At 37.5% G+C, this 20000-nt stretch overlaps 2 protein-coding genes across 3 annotated transcripts in view; one reads left to right on the forward strand and one right to left on the reverse strand.

Annotated features, from left to right (window-relative positions):
• Nucleotides 1-19009, reverse strand: part of LOC144970836 (uncharacterized) — a 60080-nt gene extending 41071 nt beyond the window's left edge. The window contains exons 1-2 of one of the 2 annotated variants that reach the window (XM_078910916.1): nt 18909-19009; nt 17134-17227 (exon numbers count right to left, since the gene is read on the reverse strand). The gene's annotated coding sequence lies outside the window, so the exon portion shown is untranslated. Of the gene's footprint in view, nt 1-17133; nt 17228-18463; nt 18744-18908 lie in introns of those variants that run through there. The other variant, XM_078910915.1, reaches the window with a different exon arrangement.
• LOC144970837 (ATP-dependent translocase ABCB1-like) overlaps nt 1-20000 on the forward strand; it is a 121669-nt gene that overhangs the window by 90345 nt on the left and 11324 nt on the right. The gene's annotated exons all lie outside the window — the stretch shown is intronic.

Here is a 20000-nt window from a genome sequence, read left to right on the forward strand (position 1 = left end):
ACGTTTTATCCCTCGGGGTTTCCAAATGATTAGGAACCCAAGCTCTAAAATAAATGTACAAAAAAAAAAAAAGAAAAGAAAAAGTGTAGTATAACAAAACCAACACACACCAAAAAATAAAGACCTTTGGAGTAGTTTAAATAAATAAGATTTTAAAAAAGATTCCCTTTATTCATCCTCAAGGGGAAATTTGTCCTAAGGGACTATTCTAAGGGAAGACTGGAATAACCCAGGCGTCAGCCGCAGTGCAGCTAGGGCGAGGTGGCTTGCTCAAGGCCACACAACGAGGCGTGTAGGCTAACTCGGTACCTTTTGGGTAAGACGCAAAAACCGTACCGCCGAGCCACGCTATCACTTATATAAATAGCTAAATAAATAAATAGCAAAACTTAAAGATATAAATTTATAAAGCATATGGATGACAAAAACTTGATTCAATCTTAATGATGACTCATCAACAAAGCAAATTCCCCCGCCAAAATGGTCAACGTTGGAGAGCTGAGAAAAATAATTAAATTAAATAAATAAATAAACTAAATAAAACAATTTCTTTGTAAAAAAAACAAAAAAAAAAAAACCCGGTAGGCTATACATGCCATGAGAAAAGAAAGACATGCCTTGCACTGGCCGGGTATACAATACACTTGTGTGATAAAACACATCTGGTTGAAGGCGATATCTGTGACATTGCATCTGCCTTTTCAAGACCGTATCCATCCCACTTTCGAGAATAACAGCAGTTATTCAGACTCTTAGTAGAAAAGAGAGAAAACAGAGAGAGGATTAGAGGGGGGAGTGTGGGGAAGATAAAGAATGGGATACAGAAAGAGTGGGGGTAAAAGCAAAGGAAACGTGTGTGTGTGTGTGTGTGAGAGAGAGAGAGAGAGAGAGAGAGAGAGAGAGAGAGAGAGAGAGAGGAGAGACATAGAGAGAGGGTGTGTGTGAAAGAGGGAGCCGATGAGAAAGAAAAAAGAGGGGAGAAAGCAGAGAGAAAGGAGAGAGAGAGAGAGAGAGAGAGAGACAATGTATAACACATAAAGAGAGGAGACAGAGCACAAACACACACACACACACACACAAAGAGAGAGAGAGAGAGAGAGAGAGAGAGAGAGAGAGAGAGAGAGTACAGTAATTTATTTGATAAGGATTAATCACGAGGCAAGACGATCAATCAATTTACAAATTGCGCGTCGGGATTTGTTTACACCCAAATTATTATGACGAGGGCTTGGCGAGTCAGGGGTTGTTTACGTTAACGACTGAGCTTATGCTTTGATAACGATGATAATAATAATAATAATAATAATAATAATAATAAATAATAATAATAATAATAATAATAATAATAAAATAAATAATAATAAAATAATAATAATACTAATAATACTAATAATATAATAATAATAATAATAATAATAATAATAATAATAATAATAATAATAATAATAATAATAACAATAATAATAGCAGCCCTACACTCACGTATAATATAGACCGAATAATAACCATAATTACCACATGTTATCTATTCCCTTTTTAAAAAAATAATTAAAAATAAGCTGCAAAAGACGACAAAACTTATTGTGTAGGAACGAACGTACCATCAACTATTAAAAACATCTTGGCTGACAGTCTGTCATATTTATTGGAGCGACGTACTGGGGGAACACAACAATAAAAAACAATATACAGCATCCATGATAACAATGTATCTACAATAAATAATAATGCATCTGAAGTGTTTATCACTACCACCTTATCTTGCTAGCAGCTAGCCTGCTCTCGCGTCACGCATTTTGCCCATACTCACACTTCTAGCCATCGCTGTGTGTTATCAAAGACATGATCTCAAAACCTTTTAACTTTTTATAAAGGCATCGCGCTCATTTATCGTACAATACATTTACTTTTTATGATGTATTTGTATGTGTGACTGTGTGTGTGTGTGTGTGTGTGTGTGTGTGTGTGTGTGTTAGTGTATGTGTGTGTGTGAGTGAGGGGGGAGAGATGGAAATGAAGACAAAGGTAAAAAAGTTTTGATGCCTACAATCTATCTACAATAACTGAATGTGAGGAGGAAGGGGAAAGGTGAACTGATGATGGTGATGATAATGATGATGATGATAATGATGATATGATGATCACTATCAAGAGGACAGATCACATGAATGAGTGCTAGTAGGTTAGGTCATAAATGCCTGAAATCCATTTCCAACAAATTCAAAAAGCCTGAAACTTATTTTAAAATATACGATCTATCACGGTTTAATTGGTAGACTGAATTTTTAAAAAAAACTGAAGCCATAAGTTGCCTCTGGAGTTAGATAAAAAGGTTACATACCTAAATTAAGGGCGACAATAAATGTTGTTTTGGTTTTGAGTTATTTGAGTGTGTGTGTGTGTGTGTGTGTGTGTGTGTGTGTGTGTGTGTACCACCCACTTACCTACCCAACCACCAATTTACTCAAGGAACTCATTAAAATCTGCTGTCGGAAATACTTTTGGCAGAATGTTCAATAAGAGTGCGGTGTTATTAATCCAAGTGTATTTCATCCAGATCGAGAAAATAACACAGATAGCTAACTAACTCTCTTTTCTCGCCTGTCGATGATGGCAATAATGAAAATTAAGTGGAATATTGGTCTTATTATTCAATTCGTGTAACCCCATCATACCCGTTTCACCATGCGAACGTTATTATCATTCATAATTTACACGCATCAAATGGAGATCCTAATGTTTCAATTTACTCAGACCAAAAACATTTTAAAATCAAAATTTAGACTGATAAAATGTATACATAAAGCAGAACGACCGTTAATTTCCATTTTACCACAAGCACACAGCAATGATATTTGATATTTATAAAAGTAAATATCAGACATCAACTTATATGATTTCTTTTTTTATTTGAAGTGATTTCTGTTCTTTTCGGAGCTCGTTTTGCTGATTTTTAATTTCTTTTTGTCTTCAACTTTAACCCCTGTCTTATACTTGGCAGAGAGAGAGAGAGAGAGAGAGAGAGAGAGAGAGAGAGAGAGAGAGAGAGAGAGAGAGAGAGTAAAAGTAAGGAGGTAAAGGTGTTAATCTGACATTTAAAAGCCAGACAGAGAGAGAAAAAAAAGAATTTATTAACCAGAATAAAAAGTTGAGAGAGCAGGAGTCTCCAAGAAAGGAATGCGTCTAAAATAAATTCATTCGTAAGGACCTAAAGCTCTAACCAGCCTCGTAGAACATAAAACACCTACTAGGTGAATGCGTTTACCATAGATAGTGTCCCTTAGTTGTGTCCAACATAGCGAACACTATTAAGAGGAGACACTATTTTGGGGGGACTCGATTGTTTCTATGAGTAAACAAAACTCACGAAATCAAATAACAATTCATTACAACAACAGGACACAAGACTATGATACCAGTCCCGTGTGGAAAAAGTCTTTGTAATTATTCTTTGTCCACCAATCTCGGGACTGGTATTTGGTAGAAAAAGCTTTCACTCAATCATCAACAACATTTTAAAAAGCAAACACGAAACAACGGTAAAAAGCAACTCACCACTCACCAAGTCAAACGCATCATTGTCTGCTACAAGACCAACAAACTTTTCAGCAATGTGATTTTCTTTTAATTTCTTTCACGTTAACTCATTGAAGAAAAAAATAGAAATTTAAAAAAATAAGTCAGTTATCCGAGGACGAAACAAAACATCCCGAACACAAAGGCAGCAGAGAAAGGATCACCCCACATCCATAAACAAACTTATTCTGTGTTTATAACATAATTTTACCACAAACGACACACTAGCATGAACAATCATGAAGAGAAGGGGGGTCCTGAGACAGAAATCTAGAACGGAGAACAACAGTTCAGGTAGTGTGTGTGTGTGTGTGTGTGTGTGTGTGTGTGTGTGGAACGTGCTCCCGTGTATGTGTGTGTGTATAAAGTAAAGGGTGAGTAGTTGTGTGTGCGCGTGCGAGACAGACGTAAGGCCATAAAACGATACCCCAACCTAATGTGCCGTAATGCACCGCCGCCACTGCCACCGCCACCGCACGACATCCAACCAATGTTACATTATATTTCAGGTACTACTAACACAATAACGGTAATGAGCTGTAGGTTGGGGGTGGCGGTGGAAGGGGAGGAGGATGGGAGGTGAATCGGGTGAGTACATATTATTATCCCGCAATCTACTCTGTCAGAGCGGGCAAGATTATGTTTATAATAATTTTACTACATAAGAGCGAGAAAGATATGTGGTTAATTAGTTTAAAAGCTCCTATGATGGAAAAAAAAAAAAAGGGGGGGGGGGGGGGGGGGGGGGGGGGAGGGGAGAGAGGAAAGAAAATGTACATGGGATTATATAAGTGAGCGGGAGAAAGAGGGAGATTGGAAGGGGGGGGGGAGGGAAAAAAAAGAGAGAGAGAGAGAGCGAGAGAGAGAGAGAGAGAGAGAGAGAGAGAGAGAGAGAGAGCGGAGGGACATTACAATGTACTCCTAAATGTTTGTTAAGAAAAGAAAAAGATAATTCATGGTGTTGATGGTCATATTATAATAGCAGTACCTGGGTAACACTGAGTCGCTGTGATTGGTATTATAAAATGTCGATGATAGAAATGAAACTGGGGTTTTAGAGAGTGAAAAAGCAGAGAGGAAGAAAGAGAACGAGGAAAAAAAAAAAACAAATAGAGAGGGAGGGAGAGAGAGAGTGTGTGTGTGTGTGTGTGTGTGTGTGTGTGTGTGTGTGTGTGTGATTCCGATCAAAAAGTAAGGTAAAGGCTATAGTCATCTGGCAGACACATTACATATTTCACACTGAGAGCGAGCACTTCTAAGAACTACGAACTAACTAGTCCAGACAAAGAAATTCCTCTCAACATTACGAGTAGTGGCAATGCAAAGGCAATCGACTGTATTGAGGTCACACTCGTACCAAACTCTTTACTCTCCGCCATCAGCTGTTTGGTAAATAAATTAATTGAGCACGAAGTCGGCTCGTACCAATAACGTGAGAATGAGAGTGAGTAGTTAGTCTGCGAGTGTGAGTGTTTAATTTATTAAGGTCAACGAACCGGTAACGATAATAAATACATGTATTCGTGACCTATCGTACAAAACGGTATTCTGCCGGATTGAACCTAACGCTTAAAAAAAAAAAATGGTATTTAAGCTTTAAAATCTGATTTAAAGGTTTGTTCGTTTGGTAGCGTCTTAAGAGTTATTGGCTTTAAACACTTTTAAATGCTCTTTGTTACTTCGATGCATCGATAACGTTTTTGGAAGTTATATAATAATTCAGAGAGGAAGCCTTGCTCAATAAATTTTCAAATTATATAGTTCCTAATCCTGACCACGTTTTCTTCATTTAAATAATTCGGACAAAATACAAGAAGATCATGTACGAGGAAGATCACAAATGTGTAATTTATTCATAGACGGGTTTGAATTTTAGTCTAGCACGATGTCATAGTATTATTAGACCAAAACACTGTTACTCAAACAGGGTAACAGTATATCTGAAAAAAAAAAAATAAATAAAATAAAATTAAAAAAAACACGTAAAAATTCTGGCCACAAAACTCGTCCTTCGTGAACCGATCGATTAAAATTACCCTTATAATTTTATCAAAATACTCTAAAAATCGAGACGTCACGGTTTTCAGAGTAAGACAGAATGGCGACTCAGTCTTACAATGAAACAGACCGAGAGACAAGGTATGACCATACTATTATATTATTATGCTGTTGCGAGTCATCCTCATGTGAGAGAGTGAGTTAGTGAGTGAGCGAGGACGAGGAAGTGCACGAGTATATTTAATCAAGGTAACGGAACTGAATAAATAATAAATACACTTAGAATTCATATGGAGAACCGGAAGACCAAACACACACACACACACACTGTCTCCCCCCCCCCCCCCCCCCCCCCCTCTCTCTCTCTCTCTCACACACACACACACACACACACATTTCTCCCTCCCTTTCTGTCAATAATGAAAAGAAGTGCTCAAGCTAACCATAACACACGAGTTCTACAACATTGGTTGGAACAGCCAGCAGCTTTCACAAAAATAATCTACTACATTATAGTCAGTGGTAATATCAGTCTCGCAATCAGGGAATGAATCATATCCGCTCCTTTTATTGTTCAGAATAATATCGATGAAGATAATAAATTTACCACAATCGATGATTCATTCATAATCTATGTTGTTTTGTTATCTACACCTATGCCACAATCTAGTGGAAATCAGTTATAGGGCTATTTTTTTGTTTGTTTGTTTGTTGCTTTAGGTCTCTTCCAACACAATTGAGGTTATATGAGAGACCGCTGAAACAAAAAAACAAGCAATCTAACAAAAATAGTACAAATGTAAATCAAATCATAACCTAAAGATATCATAAGCTAAATTATAAATAACCAAGAACAAACAGGCAGAAGATTTACAGAAAAAAAAAATCCCCTGTCAAAAATACAATCACAAACCAAAGAAGCAGGATAGGCTAGTAAAGAGAAGAAGAAACGACATCACTATCGGATCGTAAACCCATGCGAACATCATAGGTATATGATTCAAGGGTGATGCTCCCATCCAACCACCCGCGTTATAGGGCTACATTACCAAGGGCAAATAATAAAATGAGGGTAATTTATCCAACATAATGATAAATAAATAACAATATCACATGTTTATTTATCATACTGAAAAACAATAAGGCAAGGCATTCGATTATCAGAATAACATTTTATTCCAAGAAACAGATCGTGGTTATATCTGACAAGTGGTGTCCGATGCAGTGCTGCACAAATAATAAAGATAGAGAAATGGAAACGCGAAGAAGAAGAAGAAGAAGAAGAAGAAGAAGAAGAAGAAGAAGAAGAAGAAGAAGAAGAAGAAGAAGAAGAAGAAGAAGAAGAAGAAGAAGAAGAAGAAGAAGAAGAAGAAGAAGAAGAAGAAGAAGAAGAAGAAGAAGAAGATAGAAAAATAAAGGAAACAGAATGGGAGTGCTTTTGTGCGGCTATGTGGTCTTGTGGTACGAAACTCGTTTTGGACCTGAAGGTCCTGGATTCGAGCCTTGCTCGGCGCATAGCTGAATCCTTGGAAAAGGTTCTTAACTCATATTCCCTCACCCTGCTCGTGTGTAAAATGAGTACCTGGCCATTAACAGCGTTGTTTCTGTCGGGGAAAAAAATATAATATCGCCTAACAGGCGACATGTCCCGTATTACATATTTTGAAGATGGCAAAGTCATTGCTGCGTCTCTCCATTTAAACAAAGCCAACCAACAACAATATAACCGAATCAGATGTATTGAAATGGCTCACATATTGTCTCCTTAAGAGAAACATTTTATAAGAAACAAATTGCGACAGCCAACTCACGTATGAAAAGAGCACAAGTCCATTGGTGGCGGATATATGGTAAGATTCCTTTAAAAGAACCCCCAAAAATAAATAAATAAAAATGAAATCGTAAGGAGTAAATCCAACCTTTTGAAATGTTTTTAAAATAACCAAGGTCTGCATAATGGATCATTGTGCCTTACAAATATTAAATCTAAATAGCACTAATAAATATATATCTGCTCTTTTACCTCCCCATAACGCATGTGATGCAGCACAACCCAGACATAAACAAACAAGGACTGACATATTTTTTCTTTCAAAAGGGTGAAGAGAAATATGAGGGTGTCCAGAAGTAAACTAGAAAAGCCACAGAAACTAATCAATAGACAGTAATATGAATACACTCCAGCCAGACACCCTAGCTTAAAACAGTGTGTTATAATATCAAAGAGGGATCAATATCTCATCGATAAATAACAAGGTGTCGGGGGGGGGGGGGGGGGGGGGGGGGGGGCACCAGACCTAAACCAGTTCAGTCGGCCTTTTTTTTTTCAAAATTCTTTTGGAAGACATTTATTTTTTCATAAAGTAGGTCGTAATGAAAGAAAAGCCTTTAATTTGTAACCCTCTGTCTCAATCTGGTAACGTGACGGGATGAATCAGCAGATGCTGAACAAAAATTTAAAATAAATTAGCAAATAAATTTTAAAATAAAACAAAGATAAGAAAATCACAACAACAAAAAATATCCCGAAGTTCATTTAGAGTTCATACCGTCGAAGTTGAGATAAATTCATAAATTGTTTGTGCATTTATTTATTTTTTTTTTCTGGATATAATCTTCATTCATATCCCAAATTCCCTAATATTTCATTCTGAAAAGTTAACGAGTCTACTCGAATCAAAATTGAACAAGAATTTGACCCTGTTGTCAATCTGTGTCAAAAGAGGAAGAGTTCCCCCTTTTAGACACCGGATGTCCTATCACCATCAGCAAATTATATTCCGAGCAGAACGTTGGATCGATACGCCAGAGAATTGACTAAAGTGTCGTGTTACTGGCCCCATGAGTGATCAAGGTGATCAACTAGATACAGCTCACACACCCGGGCATTTACTCATACAGACAAACAAAGTGGTCTTCGGGGTATGATGTAAAGACAACAAGAGCAGTGAGAACTAACGTTGAAGCTTATCGACTTTAAAGAGCGTATACGAGCGTAGCCATTGTAAACGTATAGCCTGACACTGACCAAAAAAAATTGACGTCAAAAGACAAGTCTTTGGCCACAAAAGAAAACAAATCGTGAGTTGTATTCGATAGTTCAACGAATGGAATCACTTGTTTCCTTGAGCACCAATAACGACAACTCACTAGGCCCTACACAACCCTAAAAAATAACGTCAAACTATAAGTCCTAGTGGATTCTAGTGTCCGGCTATAAGTTAACGAGGGTTGCGATACGAGTGAGCAAAACTTTCACAGGCAGCGAGCGCAAATCTTTATTTTCTTCCAGGAAACTCGGAATTTCATTTCAATATAAATTATTGTTGTGTATCACAGTGAAATCAATATACAAGTTCAATTGTGGATTTTCTATTTATTTCTTTATTGGGGGGGGGGGGGGGGGCAACATCATCATCGTCACAATGACATCATTCTCAATATAATCAAACACACAACAAAAAAAAAACAAAAAAAAACGATAGAATACAATTAAAACAAAATAAACGCATGGCCAGTTTACTGATAGCACTTTCGACCATATGTATTTAAAAACGCAATGAACAAAATGTTACCCCCTGGCACGTTTTTGTTTGTTTATTCTTAAGAACAAGAAAGGAAGAAGCCAGGTGGGGGGGGGGGGGTTGAAGGACCCTGCGAATTGAGAACCAGGAGGAGGTTGTTTGAATACTATCGAATAGTAAATAGGTATCATGACTAATTCCCATTCACAACCCATTCTCTCTCTCTCTCTCTCTCTCTCTCCTCTCTTCTCTTCTCTCTCTCTCTCTCTTCTCTCTCTCTCTCTCTCTCTCTCTCTCTCTCTAAAGCACTCCCACCCACCCAAAACCCATCCATAAACACAAAATGGAATAATCAATACCTATCACATACCACACCGCAAGGTCACACACAGATACAGATTCGGAAACTACTGTCGGTCGTGCAAAAGTTCAAGGCCGTTCACTCACAACACCCCACGTTCAAACTTGGATTTTACTCACACAATGGCTCATCACATCCACTCATACCTCATGAAGGATAGCCGTTATTTAGGACAAGTGGACTATCCCATAATTTGTCAAAACGCACTAGATCGTGTTCTCTCACAATTTAAAAACTGTCCAATGTCTATCACACAATGCCAAATTTTCATGTTAATCCTTTTGATGTTAAAACACTGTTTTAGAGTTATATATATTTTAAAAAGTATATTTTTAAGTATAATGTGGGATAGCTAATTCGTCCTTTATATTTAAATAAACCACTTTATAACAGCCCCAAAATAAGAGAGAGAGAGAGAGAGAGAGAGAGAGAGAGAGAGAGAGAGAGAGAGAGATCACATCTCGTCAAAGCATAACTTTATAGTATTAACCCCCCAAAAAAACACAACAGCCGGATTGAAAAGATGGTAGTACATAATGGCCATCGTCGACTTCTAAACTTCCTCCCTCTCTCTCTCTCTCTCTCTCTCTCTCTCTCTCTCTCTCTCTCTCTTCTCTCTCTCTCTCTCATCTTCTCACACTCACACACACACACACACACACACAAACACACTGCGTCCTCCCGCTTATTTCTGGTTCTATATATAAAATCGTGTGCACAGATAGATAGAGAGAGAGAGAGAGAGAGAGAGGAGGAGAGAGAGAGAGAGAGAGAGAGAGGAGAGGAGAGAGGAGAGAGAGAGAGAGAGAGAGCAACGCGTGAAACTATAACGATACAGAATTAGTCTCAAAAACACAACACCCTAGGAGTGCAAAGATGGCACTGGCCAGAGGGAGATGGAAAGAAAGAAGGATGAGTAAATAGCGGGAGAGGAGAGGGTGAGTAGAAAAAGAGCGGTGATAGAGAGAAAGAGAAGAAGAAGAAGAAGAAGAAGAAGAAGAAGAAGAAGAAGAAGAAGAAGAAGAAGAAGAAGAAGAAGAAGAAGAAGAAGAAGAAGAAGAAGAAGAAGAAGAAGAAGTTAACAGTGGGTACAAAGAGAGAAGAAGGAGACGGACACCCAGACAGACAGAGGGCAGAGAAAGATTATATTACTATTATTATTATCACGTGACCCGTTATGTAATATCAATTTGGACAGATTGGGGGGCACCAGACCTAAACCAGTTCAGTCGGCCTTTTTTTTTCAAAATTCTTTTGGAAGACATTTATTTTTTCATAAAGTAGGTCGTAATGAAAGAAAAGCCTTTAATTTGTAATCCTCTGTCTCAATCTGGTAACGTGACGGGATGAATCAGCAGATGCTGAACAAAAATTTAAAATAAATTAGCAAATAAATTTTAAAATAAAACAAAGATAAGAAAATCACAACAACAAAAAAATACCCGAAGTTCATTTAGAGTTCATACCGTCGAAGTTGAGATAAATTCATAAATTGTTTGTGCATTTATTTATTTTTTTTTTTCTGGATATAATCTTCATTCATATCCCAAATTCCCTAATATTTCATTCTGAAAAGTTAACTAGTCTACTCGAATCAAAATTGAACAAGAATTTGACCCTGTTGTCAATCTGTGTCAAAAGAGGAAGAGTTCCCCCCTTTTAGACACCGGATGTCCTATCACCATCAGCAAATTATATTCCGAGCAGAACGTTGGATCGATACGCCAGAGAATTGACTAAAGTGTCGTGTTACTGGCCCCATGAGTGATCAAGGTGATCAACTAGATACAGCTCACACTACCCGGGCATTTACTCATACAGACAAACAAAGTGGTCTTTGGGGTATGATGTAAAGACAACAAGAGCAGTGAGAACTAACGTTGAAGCTTATCGACTTTAAAGAGCGTATACGAGCGTAGCCATCGTAAACGTATAGCCTGACACTGACCAAAAAAAAAATGACGTCAAAAGACAAGTCTTTGGCCACAAAAGAAAACAAATCGTGAGTTGTATTCGATAGTTCAACGAATGGAATCACTTGTTTCCTTGAGCACCAATAACGACAACTCACTAGGCCCTACACAACCCTAAAAAATAACGTCAAACTATAAGTCCTAGTGGATTCTAGTGTCCGGCTATAAGCTTAACGAGGGTTGCGATACGAGTGAGCAAAACTTTCACAGGCAGCGAGCGCAAATCTTTATTTTCTTCCAGGAAACTCGGAATTTCATTTCAATATAAATTATTGTTGTGTATCACAGTGAAATCAATATACAAGTTCAATTGTGGATTTTCTATTTATTTCTTTATTGGGGGGGGGGGGGGGGGGGGGGGCGGAACATCATCATCGTCACAATGACATCATTCTCAATATAATCAAACACACAAACAAACGAAAAACAAAAACAAAAAAAATCCAGATAGCATTTCACAATTATAAAACAATAAACAATGGTACCATACTGTGCACGTTTGCTTTGTATTTAAAACAAGAACAGAAAAGCAGGTGGTTCCCGGGAGTTTTGTTGTTTTAGCGGGGGCAGGGGGGGGGGGTGGGGGGGGGGGGTTGAAGGACCCTGCGAATTGAGAACCAGGAGGAGGTTGTTTGAATACTATCGAATAGTAAATAGGTATCATGACTAATTCCCATTCACCCCCACCCATCTCTCTCTCTCTCTCTCTCTCTCTCTCTCTCTCTCTCTCTCTCTCTCTCTCTCTCTCTCTCTCTCTAAAGCACTCCCACCCACCCAAAACCCATCCATAAACACAAAATGGAATAATCAATACCTATCACATACCACACCGCAAGGTCACACACAGATACAGATTCGGAAACTACTGTCGGTCGTGCAAAAGTTCAAGGCCGTTCACTCACAACACCCCACGTTCAAACTTGGATTTTACTCACACAATGGCTCATCACATCCACTCATACCTCATGAAGGATAGCCGTTATTTAGGACAAGTGGACTATCCCATAATTTGTCAAAACGCACTAGATCGTGTTCTCTCACAATTTAAAAACTGTCCAATGTCTATCACACAATGCCAAATTTTCATGTTAATCCTTTTGATGTTAAAACACTGTTTTAGAGTTATATATATTTTAAAAAGTATATTTTTAAGTATAATGTGGGATAGCTAATTCGTCCTTTATATTTAAATAAACCACTTTATAACAGCCCAAAATAAGAGAGAGAGAGAGAGAGAGAGAGAGAGAGAGAGAGAGAGAGAGAGAGAGAGAGAGAGAGAGAGATCACATCTCGTCAAAGCATAACTTTATAGTATTAACCCCCCAAAAAAACACAACAGCCGGATTGAAAAGATGGTAGTACATAATGGCCATCGTCGACTTCTAAACTCTCCCTCTCTCTCTCTCTCTCTCTCTCTCTCTCTCTCTCTCTCTCTCTCTCTCTCTCACACACACACACACACACACACACACACACACACAAACACACTGCGTCCTCCCGCTTATTTCTGGTTCTATATATAAAATCGTGTGCACAGATAAGATAAGAGAGAGAGAGAGAGAGAGAGAGAGAGAGAGAGAGAGAGAGAGAGAGAGAGAGAGAGAGAGAGAGAGAGAGAGAGCAACGCGTGAAACTATAACGATACAGAATTAGTCTCAAAAACACAACACCCTAGGAGTGCAAAGATGGCACTGGCCAGAGGGAGATGGAAAGAAAGAAGGATGAGTAAATAGCGGGAGAGGAGAGGGTGAGTAGAAAAAGAGCGGTGATAGAGAGAAAGAGAAGAAGAAGAAGAAGAAGAAGAAGAAGAAGAAGAAGAAGAAGAAGAGAAGAAGAAGAAGAAGAAGAAGAAGAAGAAGAAGAAGAAGAAGAAGAAGAAGAAGAAGTTAACAGTGGGTACAAAGAGAGAAGAAGGAGACGGACACCCAGACAGACAGAGGGCAGAGAAAGATTATATTACTATTATTATTATCACGTGACCCGTTATGTAATATCAATTTGGACAGATTGATTGATCTGTTCGTATTGCCGGCCACTTGCAAGTGCCGTGGGGGAACAGTAGTAAACCTAATAACATCCTCTTCCTCGTAGAATTGGCTCCTTTTTCCTGCTTTGGTTCCTTAGGGGCCATAAAATAAAAATCGATACTGGGGACAAAATAAAAACCATCGAATGTTGTAAAGGACACAGCGAGATGATTAAGTGGGGCAGAGCTCAATCCAGGACAGACCAACGCCGAATCTTTGCTTCATTATGAATGTCGCTGAGTCAGTGGATTTGTGAAAGGAGAAGAAGAAGAAGAAGAAGATCACAATACCTAAATCCTTGGAAAAAATCCAGTTCGATCGATGATACTGTTCCTTAAAATTCTTTCAGAATTTTAAAAGGGTCCCGATAGGGCACTTGCTTCACAAGCAAAGGGACCGGGACCAATACAGAGTGCAGTAGAGATTTTTTTCTGACCCCTGTCCACCCAGCAGTGATTGGGTAGCTGGGTCTGTTAGATCTGTCGGAGAGCACTTTGCAATAGACTAACGTCATATCCAAAGGATAGAAAGCAATTGCTATTGCCCGTTGCACGCTATTTATAAATACCATGATAAACTCCGGCTCCACGTCCTAATGTTGTTCACAACCTTCTTCTTCTAACTAAATCTGATTGAACCCAAAACACCAAGCTCCAGAAAATCGACAGATTGTTAATTACCATTAACCCGACCAAGCCTTTGTAAATTCCCTTTCAATATTGCTCTAATGCAGACTATCTAAAGTCTAGTTACGTTCATCATAGATACCTGCCTGGTGAGCACAAAAAGTGACCAGGCACTGACCCCCGTACCTGGCCTATTATTTTTCCGTTCTTCCTTGTGATTTCAAAGGACGAACAAAATTATGAATCATAACTACCTCTAGTCTCATATTTGTGACTCAAAGGTTGCGACAAAGCAATAACTTTTTTTTTCTTTTATTTTATTTAATTTTATTTTTATTTTTTTTTGGGGGGGGGGGGGGTCCCATAATGGTTCTGTTCTAATATACATACTGTATTATTACCCAAGTAAACAGGCAATAATTAGAAATAATAAAAAAAAAAACAAAACTGGTAACAAATAACAAAGTACTGTACATGTATTGGATATGTAGTCCAAACCTATTGTACTATCCCATTAAATTATAGAGGATCCAGAGGAAAGCTTCAAGATAACTTGATTTTCCTCATTTGCGATAAATCACGTACTAAAACAATACACTGTAGGGTACGGAACAATAATATTTTTGGAAACTGCCAGGATATTTGAAAATTGTGTCTCTAATTTTCCATAGCTTGGCATATCCCCCCAACCCTACCCCCCCCCCCCCCCCCCCCCCCTCTCCCTCCCCGCCACACATACAAACCACTGTGAATTTGACTTCCTCGCACAGAGGTGTCCATCAAACCAATAATAACAATCATGAAAACACAAAAGAAAATGTCTTGTTCATCATTCCATTATCAACCGCATACCCCCCCCCCCCCCCCCCCCCCCCCCCCCCCCCCACATCTATCCCCCGGGGTTTCCAAACAAAACAAACACCTGCCGGTGGTGTGAACAAAAAGAAATAAAATAAAAAATTAAAAAACACAAGGACATGTGAATCTCTCTCTCTCTCTCTCTCTCTCTCTCTCTCTCTCTCTCTCTCTCTCTCTCTCTCTCTCTCTCTCTCTCTCTCTCTCTCTCTCTCTCTCTCTCTCTTTCATATGCATATATATGTCCCTTCTCTTCACATACAGCCCTATCCGCCTCCTTCTCTCCATCCCCATCCATCAATCTCTCTCTCCCTCACCAGGTGAGAATGAATAGAATGTAGACCCATGGCTGACAATGTTTCTATAGCAACAACAGGCTTTCACGCGGAAGGAAACCACGGTTTTGTGTACTCAAACCAGATTCACACGTACAAACGGAATGGATGGAGGCAATAGTAGGGGAGATAAGCCAGACATGATAAAACTAAATGTTACAAGAGATACAAGACAAATTACATAAAAACAGAATTTCATAAATCCACTTAATTTTGCCGAAGACCTTTCACGGGCCACAAAATATAAAACGCGTAAAAAAGACACAAATTGTGAATTTTAAGACGGGTAAATTTCAATTATTAAACAAAGCAAGCATCATTATAATCTATTTTTAGAAAACTCACTCATTTGAATGCTTTAGATTAAAATATTGTCAGCAACTGATCTTCATGAGAAAATAAAAAATATATAAATAATACATATAAACAAATAAACAAACACATATACAAATAAATAAAAACTGTATATCTACACATTTTATTTTAAGCTAATCATATTTATCATGTTCTTTATTTAGGGCACAGTATTATTTATTTGTTGTCGGGCTGGGGTTTTATGCTATAGGAATTTGTAGGAATTCTGCTTTCACTTCAGCCTCAAAGTGTACAATAATTTATGACCTAACCACAAACGGAACACATCTCTATTGCCCAGTAATCCTAGTAATTGGTGGTGTAATGGGTGGTGCTCCGTCTTGTGAATTTTGATTCCTGTTTCCCATAAAATGATTCACACTTGCAACACCGAAAGTGTTTTATAATAGTACCTCTATATCTTGCTGTTTTCTCTTTTTCTCATTTTTATAACCATTGCGTTCATCCACCTTCCTGGATAATCTGGGCCGTTGCCAATTTCTCTCTTTTACTGCCAAAACATATATTTTCAGCAATAATATTATGACAATAATATCAAGTTCCCACTTTATTATTATTTATAAGTTCTGACTCTGGTTCTACACAGTTGCTACGAAATTACCTCTGGTTCTAATTTCATAACTTTTTTATTGGTTTGCAAGGAATTTAATACACTGTACCAGAATACAGGAATATTCAAATGCCATACTCCATCCTCTCTCTCTTAAAAAAAAAAACAAAAAAATGAAGCGAGAGAGAAAGGAAGAGAGAGAGAGAGAGAGAGAGAGAGAGAGAGAGAGAGAGAGAAAGAGAGAGAGAGAGAGAGTAGAGAGAGAGATTACTGCCATGATTATCATTATTAGTACAGTGGTCGCCGCCTAATCGATGTTAACATTATTGCTGGAGCGGATAATCCACGAAGACACTGAAGGGAGGACTTACTGTTAAAAAAGATTAAGAGCCAGGCAAAGTAAAGCCCTGCTGTGCTTATAAATCTCTGAACACGAATTCCTGGCTATATGACATTATTAATCTAAAAATAAATCTTTGAAACGAATTGTGACTTGAACATTTTTTATTTTCTTATTTTGTATGGGGGAGGGGAAGGGTTCCGACAGAATGGATTTAGTTGGTTCAGACAATACTCCCTCCCTTGGCATTATCATTATTATTATAGTTTAATTATTTATTTTATCATCATCATGCTTATTATAGTATTTGTGGCAGCAGTAATCGTCGCAGTAGTAGTAGTAGTTAGTAGCAGCCGCAGAAACACTAATTTTGAACTGTTTTCTCAATGTCCATTTAGTTTCATTCACACCTGCATTATTCACACCACTTGACAAAAGTTGACACATAATACTCAATATCATGGAGTCAAAGCAAACCCAGTGAAAGAATTTTACAAAATGTCACACAAATTAAGTGGTGGAGATGAAAAAATAAATAATAGACAGCAATAAAATCCTAATTATTTTCAATTGGCCTTTTTAAAAGGACTTACCGGCGAGTAAACACTTTGATATTAATCCTTGCAGACTTTAGACGTCACAGATTATATTCTCCTATATAAACTGTCTGATCCATGAAAATTTGATCTGTTGAAAAAAAAAGCAAATATCTGTTTAAGAAAATAGTATATGTTGTGCAATGGAATGAAGTGATAACGTGTAAATACTAATACTATCAAGAAAAGTCATATATCTCATTTCATATTGGGATGAACTTAGGGAGGTCAACTATTTGACAAAGAAAAAACTCCTCAAACGAAAATTAAGAGGGGGGAGGGGGTTTAGATTAACAGCCTTTTACTAGGCCATTAAAAAGTAAGCTCCGTAAAAATTTCAAGAACAATTAAACTACATAGGACAGAACAATCAAAATCCCAACGTTTACTTCAGATAAAAACAAATGTTTCAATAAGACTTGATAGACCATAACGCAATGAAGGGTCTTGGTCATGGTCATCGTAAAGCAAATTTTTTTCCAAACAAAAAAGGCATCTATAGTCTTGAGGGCAGTTAATGCTTAAATGAATATTGCAATTGGATTTTTATGTCTGCATCAACTGCTGGGACATCTTCTTTTTCTTGTCTTTCGAATCCCAATTCTTGTACATTTTCAATAATACTGTCACCATAATGAGACAACTACATTAAAGTTCCCAACAGCTCACAGACCATTATTTAGAATAACCCCACAAAAAAGTTAAGGTATATAGTCTATTTAATCTTAATCCTTTAACTGCAATTTACATGCAGATTTCAATTTGACTAATAATACTAATACTCATACTATAGTGACTATAACTCACTGTTTATACCAAGAAAGCAGCACAGCAAAGTAACTTGGGTTTGACTGAACCTGAATCGTATCTACTGTTATGTGGTGAACAGAACTTGATCTAGACTAATTTAGAATCAGATAATTAATGGGAGAAGTATGCTACCGGCGACGACCTACAAGCCAACATTATCATTACAGTATTACAGGCAAGATCAAAGTACAGTGATTTTAGAAAGTAAAATTGGTCTTCTACTTCTAGAGTACAAAGAATGCTGGATCAAAATTGAAGAAGTAAGGGAAGAATGAGAATGGGGAGAGAAGAAGAGAGAGTGGAGAGGCAACGACCTCCATGACAAAGTGTTTTAGTTTTAGTACAGTTTGAGTTTTAGTAGTTAGGACAATCAAAATACTACTTAATCTAATACGTGACATGACTGACTCATCATACTAGGCCTATGAACAATTCGGTGTAGAAAAAAAAATAAAGATAAAAGAAAATAAAATGAAACAGGCCATTCTAATATATCACTATCACATCAATTTCCTACCTTCAATCTTTTTTGGGAGAAATTATAATTATATCAAGAGAGACAATGGCTATCCAAATCAGAACAAAAATGACCCTTCCTTCAAAATGAGGAAATTTACTTTATCTAGGATGGTCTTTCAATTATGCAAGTAAAGCAAGCCGTTAACCTACTCTTCCCGTTCCAAAATCGTTTGTATACACACGATAGTACTCACTAGCCTGTGGCACCGAGCACTCTCACCACAAAATCACTGGCCGCAAGACACCCGTGCTTTGCATACATTATAATGCAAGGATGTGCTGTACACTGTGACTGTGTGCTCAAACTCAAATGATGGTGAGCAAGTCATGAGCCGCGAGTGTGAGCACGAAGACAAAGTGAACCAAGCGCGAGTGATCTACTGTATATCTTTTCACATTCACATTATCAAATGATAATCATCATCGTTTCTCTACCAGCTTACCGTATATTTTCTTTGTCAAATGTAATATTTTTACGAGCCTTCGAAAAACAAGTGAACCCACCGGCTTGTTTGGAATTCGAACAAATTGTCCGGATCGGATACAGGGTTGCCAGATTATTTTTCAACAAAATGCCAGGGGAAGACTCAAAAAATGCCAAAACACTCAAAAAGATGCCAAAGTCTGTTGACTCCACCCCCAACTAAGAAACATACTCACTTTTGATAGACAATTTACATATAACCTGGTGGCTTGCGTGTTTTCTTTTCTTTTCTTTTATTTTTTTTTTGTTTTTTTTTTTTTGGAATTATACTAATTTCCTGTTGGGTAATTATTTACTACTGACTACTAAGTGGAGTGCTAAACCACTACACCACGGTTGGTTTTAAGAATGAAAAGAAATGTGAAGATGTTTGTTTTTACGCGTTTAGAAATAATTAAGAAAAGGTGTCATTTGAAGTATAATATACAAGAAAAGAAAATGCCAAATGAAAATGCCAAATGCCAAATGATTTTTCTAATGCCAAACGGTTTTCAAAAATGCCAGATTTTTGGAATCTGGCATTTAAAATGCCAAACTGGCAACCCTGATCGGATAGGGAAGAGGCTTGGTGACCTATGCCCTTTTCCCTGCCAATGACAGAGCCAAATCCGTCATGTGACATGAAACTATTTATGGCCATAACATGTGGTTTTGTTTACGTTGGAAACGTCTCGTTGGAAATGTCTTGGTATCATCTTTAAATCTAACTCTAAGTTGAACACAGTCGACGTGTATTTATTTGCAAACAGATTCACGTAGAACACAAAAATAAAACACAGTTTTTTGTCTGTAATCGTCTACTTATTATCAATATATTAGTTTGCTTTTATCTTTTAGTTATTTTTAAAAAATCCATGTTTAGCTTAACTGTAAGCTTTACTTTGTTTTGTTTTTACTGAGGTTGTTATGCTTTGTAAATTAAATATTTGGTTTTTGACGAATGTGATTTTCTCATCATGTTTTTTTTTTGTTTGTTTTGTTATTTTATTTGTTCTGTTCTTTTCTTTTTGGCTTTATTTGTTGTCGTTGTTGTTGTTATGGCGGGGTTGGT

This window comes from Berghia stephanieae, chromosome 4 (genome assembly GCF_034508935.2).
Source record: "Berghia stephanieae isolate SIO BIC M18660-M18661 chromosome 4, UCSD_Bste_1.3, whole genome shotgun sequence".
NCBI lineage: Eukaryota > Metazoa > Mollusca > Gastropoda > Nudibranchia > Aeolidiidae > Berghia > Berghia stephanieae.